Source organism: Propithecus coquereli, unplaced genomic scaffold (assembly GCF_000956105.1).
Source record: "Propithecus coquereli isolate 6110/MARCELLA unplaced genomic scaffold, Pcoq_1.0 Scaffold734, whole genome shotgun sequence".
NCBI classification, from domain to species: Eukaryota; Metazoa; Chordata; class Mammalia; order Primates; family Indriidae; genus Propithecus; species Propithecus coquereli.
In genome coordinates, this window is record NW_012153441.1 from 207,061 (window position 1) to 213,007 (window position 5,947).

General features: G+C 49.7%; 1 protein-coding gene across 2 annotated transcripts in view; it reads right to left on the reverse strand.

Annotated features, from left to right (window-relative positions):
* BRD2 (bromodomain containing 2) overlaps positions 1-2,035 on the reverse strand; it is a 12,135-nt gene extending 10,100 nt beyond the window's left edge. Inside the window, exon 1 of one of the 2 annotated variants that reach the window (XM_012661797.1) lies at positions 1,865-2,035. The gene's annotated coding sequence lies outside the window, so the exon portion shown is untranslated. Of the gene's footprint in view, positions 1-451; positions 635-1,864 lie in introns of those variants that run through there. The other variant, XM_012661798.1, reaches the window with a different exon arrangement.
* Positions 2,036-5,947: the final 3,912 nt, after the last annotated feature.

The following is a 5,947-nucleotide window of genomic DNA, read 5'->3' on the forward strand; positions in this document are numbered from 1 at the left end:
CCCCCCCCCCCCCCCCCCCGGGCCGTCCGCCTCCGAGGAGGGGCAGGAGCCATTTTGGGAGTTCAGCTTCGCCCCCTCCCCCAACTCAGTCTTTCTTATCATTTGGTTATCTAAATAGGGTTACAGACTGTATGAATAAAGAACCAGAGCTCAAGGTCAGGATATCTAAAGCATCTCCGGGGTCCCCCGCGTCCCAGCTCCCTTACAGGAGAGTAAAAGGATTTCCCCTACCGGAGAATATCTAGGCTTTGATGGGGTGTCACTTCCCCCATTTCCCCTTCCCTCGCTACCAAGGGAGAAAAGCTTGTGTGCATATCTAAGAAAGGAAATCAATGTACATGAACGAATATAATTAAAGCTCTCCCTCCCCGCGAAGGGCTCGTAAGGGCCTAGGTCCCTGAGCTCCAACCACACCACCCTCCCTCCCTCGCAGGAGCCCTTCAGCCCAAACCTTGGTTACTGCGTCTAAAATGGCCGCCAACCTCCCGTCTTCTTGACCACCCGAGTAGGGCAAACCCCGCGGGGGTAAGTGAGCATTAGGAAAGCAGAGTCCCCTCCCCCCCACCAGGGATCAGGCCCTGGCCCGGACACGTACACGCGGCCCCGCCCGGGTGGCTGCAGCCGGGAGGGCAATGACACAGCAACTTTGCAGAGGCCTTCTCCCCTCCCCCTAGTGGCCCAACCTCCCTATTTGCTTTTTTCCACCGGAGCTTTGCAGGTCAGAACAGAGGACCACAGGGGGCCGGCCAGAAAAGAAAAATTTAGGAGGCTGAAAAAATCCTGGGCCTTAGAAAGGAACACGGCACCAGATATTACTCTCGTTTATTCCCCGCATTCCGGAAAATCACTGCTTCGCGATCCCTCCTTATCCTCCTTTCCTCCACATGAGTCACAGGGGAGGGCTACTGCTACTCAGTAATTTGGAAAAGTAACTCTTGCCTCCTTTCCGTTCCTTCCCCCGCAGTACACAAGGACAGAACTGTTCAGGCTGGAGGATGTGGGGGATGGGATGAAGGAAGCAATGGAATAGGCCACCCTGGAGAAATCCGAAACCTTGGGAGCTGTGAAATCATTTCAGGTCCCGAGCCTCCCGCCCATCTCAGGCCACGCTTTCTACCCACCTCCCAGCACCCACCTTGGGCCTAGTTTCTGTTCCTAAGCAGATCCGAAGGTTTCAGCTTGTAACGCCCCCCACCCCAAGCCTGAAGGAGACACGTGCTCAGGTAAGACCCTACAGGGGCAACGAAGGTTTGTGGGGAAGGCCCCACAGGCCGTGTCCACGTGAATGCACACAAATTCGATAAGCGACTCGAAGCGTAACCTCCAGCATGCCATGTGATGACTGTGAGCTTCCTACCGCTGACACAAAGGGAGCACAGAAATGCTCCTTCCAGAGTCTGGGGAGAAAGGGAGTTGGCGCCTGGGAACAATCTCAGTTCACAACCTGGACTGCCAACTCTAAAGGCATTCACATCCACGAGTAGGAACTACAGCCACCACTCCCACTCCTCTGCCCACCACCAGGTCACCCCCTCCCTCGGCCACCAAAAGGATCCTTTCTCACCTGGCTTCGGGCTGCTGTACCCCCAAGGGACGAATGGAATGGGGGGCCTACACCGCCCCCTCACCCCTTTGCCCTCCAACTCATAGAGGCATGAGGTTAGCCGTTCCCCTCCCCCCTCAGTAGCCCTCTCCCGCTCGCACCCCTCCATGCTCCCATTGGCCATAAAGTGTTTGAAGGACAAATCCTCCCACCCTCAGGATTCTCTTCTGAACCCCAAGAATCCCCCTCCCGGACTCCCCACCATTGGTTAAGCACTTAAATGACTGACAACATCCCCGCCCGACAAGGGCCCCTTCTCACCTGGATCCTGGAACCTGCCAGGGAGGCTCCAAGGTTGCCCTCGGCTTGGTACGGGGGGAGGATGTAATCCGGGGTGTCAAACCCCCCCCATGGAAAACGGAGCTGTGTTGGGGGAGGGGACGTAGCCCCCAGCCCCGCCCTTCCCGACTGGCTGGGGGTGGGGAGAGCATCGGGGCCGCGCGGCCACGTCAGCAGCACCCAGATTGGCGGAACTGGGTCACGTGCCCGCCTCCCCCCTTTCCCCGGCCACGAGGGCCAGTTTTCCGGACGTTCCTGGGGGTCGCGCAAGGGACCAAGGAGGCCGCATGGCCGAGGCCGGTCTCCCGAGACCCAGAGCGTTCTCATGCTGCTGCTTCTCCATATACCCGGCTTCCTATCCCGCTGTCTTCAACCCTGTCCCCCCCACTCGCCTCTCGGTACGGGTTCAGCATGGCTGCCGCAGCCCCACAAAGTACACAGCGCAGGCGCAAGGGTGCGACCGGATTGGGGGAGGGGAAGAGTGCCGCGGGCCGCGAGGAGAGCGGCAGTGCGCAGGCGTCCGGGCCGGAGCCGCAGCTCCCGCCGCGGGGCTCGGAGCGCGCGCAGTGGGTGGGGCGGCAGCGGGTGCGGCGCGCAGACCGCCTGCCTAAGAGGCCCCTCCTCCCCTGCCCGCGGACTTGCGGAGCGGCCCGGGGCAGCCGGCGCGGACTCATTCTTGGTGGGTGTTAGGTGCTGCGTGGCACGTCCTGGCCGGAGTCCAGCGGAAGCGTGCGGCACCGAGCTGTTAGTGAAGGAGAATGGGGCCCGGACCTGGAGATGTGAGGGTTTGCGGAGTGCGGCCTCTCCCTTGGCGTAATATGTATGGTTCGGCCACCGGGAGAGGCAGTTTATCGCCCTCGTGGTGCCTGCCTCGCGGGGAGACGAGGTGCAGACCGCAGATATCGGCGTTTTATTCGGTTTCTTAGTCTTAGGCAGCTTTACAACCTCTCATGTCGCCTGAACTTACCCTAGGCTTCTTTACTTCGTTGAGACCTGTTAGTCACTGGACTCCTCTGCCTCATACGAAATTTACCAGCTGATCACTTTTCCTTCTCTGCTGACCTTGTGGTGGACCATTTAAGTGAAACATCTTATACTCGTAAAGCTTTACCCTCTATTCTCTCGATCTGGAATAAATTTCATAAGAATTGGTAACAAAATATTATGATGATTCATTTGCTACTTAAAGTAGTGTTTTAATTTGTCCTTAGCCGATAACCTCTCCATTGATCCATCATAGTATCGTCCGGATTTTCACTCTGCAGTCCCTAATGTCCTCTCCCACCGACAGATACCACCTGTCAGAACAGAGAGGCCAATTTGCAGAATTCGTGGCTTCCCAGTTTCCCACCTGCAAACTGGGCGGTGTGTATCCCTTTTCCATTTCACTAGAGATCCTCCCTTCAGTTTAAGGAAATCTCTTTACTGTTTATGTGGTCAACTTTCTCCGCTACCCTGAGGCTGCCCTCCATTTTGGTTTCCCAGCCGGCAAAAAAGAAAGAAAACAACTCTCTCAATATCAAACCCCCTTATAGACTTATTTCTCAGCTTCCTTGCACAGTCAAGACCTAAAATTATCCTTATCTAAGATTCACTATCTCTCTTTCTCTCCCTATCCCCACTCTTCAACCCATTTCTGTCAGGCTCCTACCACCAAAACTTTTCTGGTGAATGTCACCAAGAACCTCCTAAATTGCCAAAGTCAGGAAGTACTTTTCAGTTCTTACCTTATTTGACCTCTCTGAAGCACTTGACATTTGATCATGCTTCCGTCCTCACATTCTCTATACCCCTGATTTCTGTGACCAGTTTCACCTGTTTCTTTGCTGACTTGTATTACTGTTTCTTCCCAGTCTTCTTTTTGTGTTCTTCTTTAGCCCCTTCCTGTGTGTTGATGTTTGCCAGGATTATGCCTGTTTGCTTCTAGTTCTACTCATCTCTAGGTAATCTCACTCAATGGCACAAAGCCTCTCAAATCTGCATTTTTAGTTCAGACAGCTCTCCTAATCTAAACTTCCTACTAAATATTTCCACTTGGATAACCCTCAGACACTTCAACATGTTCAAAATTGATACAATCTGTATACAGTCTAGACCTGCTCCTTCCTTTGTATTATCCAGAGTTAAGGCAGCTATTCAGTTTCAAAGTCTAGAATCTGGGAGCCATTCTTGATTTTTTTCCTCACAACTTTATGTCCACAAGACTTATTATTTTGCCTCTTACATATCCATTGGATCATACTCCTGTCCAAGTCCTACCACCTGAGCTACATCAACAGTCTGCTAAGTGATTTCCTTTTCTCTAGAGCTGCAATGTCCAATATGTGCGTATTCAGAGTTTAGTTAGTATCCCATACAGTTTTAAATTTAGTTCCTCAGTTACGCTAGCCACATTTTAAATTCTCAATAGCCACGTGTGACTAGTGGCTACCATATGAGACAGCACAGATTATTGAACATTTCTGTCATTGCAGAAAGTTCTGTTGGACGGTGCTGCTCTAAACTTTCCTCTCTGCCTCTGCCACAATACAGCCAGGAATGAGCTTTGCAAAATACAGGTCTGGCTATATGCTATTGTTTAAACCCTGTATTAATTTCTGATTGACTATATGATAAGGTCCAGATTGCTATGTCTAGCCAGTTCATCTCAGGCTGTATACTCCAGCCATACTGAACTATTTCCCAGACATATATTTTGTTTCATGCCTGTGTGTTTTACACATGTGCACATTCTACATGGAATAAACTTTTCCCCAATCTAAGTACAAATACCAAAATCTTTGAAAAGCTTACTCTTCTAAATTGAGCTGACTGTTCATTCTTTGGTGTCCCTTCCCCTTATGATTGTACTATCCACAGTGAATGGCATTTATGTGATTATTAATACATGTTTCTCTCCACTACTAGACTTTGATCTTGAGAGAGCAGGACCATGTTGTATTCTTTTCTCTTTCTCTCTCTCTCTCTTTTTTTTAATCCCCAAGTCCTAGCACAGTACCTGACCGATATGAGGTGCTCACAAATTGAGCAAATGTTTAAGTATATTGATGCTTAAGTATATGACTTAGGTAAGATTGCAATGTATATGTGTTAGGGGGCACCATATATAGTACTGGGGAATAATCAAAGACAAAACCATTTCCTTCAGGTAAATATCTGAGATGTTGGAATGGTGTGAGGAAAGACAGAAGCAGAATAGCACAGGTTATTCTCACAGAGTGCAGTACAGGTCAATCTAGTCAAAATACAAGCCATAAGAAATAGAGCAGGAATAGAGAAAACTGGAAGGTAAATTTATTTGCGGAGGGTGCATTATGGAGGGTTTCTAGTGCTGTTAAGTTTGTACCCAGAGGGGAGCCACTGAACGTTTTGAATAATGACTTGGTCAGAATTATGCTGTTAGATAGAAACTCTGTCTTCCAGTGGCTAGCACTGTATGTGTTAAACATAAAAATGTAAGGGGTTGGAAGGAGATGTGATTGGTGATGGTTAACATTTGTTGAGTACCTAAAATGTGTCAGGCACTGTTATAACTGCTTTGCATGTAGTAGCACTATTAATCCTTATAACCCTATAGAGCCAGTGCTACCATTATCACCCCCATTTTTCAAATGAAACAACTGAAGCAAGAAATGTCTTTGTTTTCTGCTGCTATAACAGATGACCACAGACTGGGTAATTTGTAAACAATAGAAGTTTATTTGGCTCACGGTTCTGGAGGCTGCGAAGTCCAAGAGCATGGCTTCAGCATCTGGAGTGAGTCTTCTTCTGTGTTACCTTATGACAGAAAGGCAAACAAACACGAGACAGAGACTGGGGGGGGCCAGAATTTACCCTTTTTATTGGAAATCCACTCCTGCAATAACCAACCCACTCTCAAGATAATAACATTAATCCATTCATGAGGGCAGAGCCCTCATGACCTAATAACGTCTTAAAGGTCTCACTTCTTAATATCATCACAACAGCAATCAATTTCAACATGAGTTTTGGAGGGGACATTCAAACCATAGCAGATGTTAAATCATGTACCCAAGGTCACACTTCTGGTAAGTAGAAAGGCTG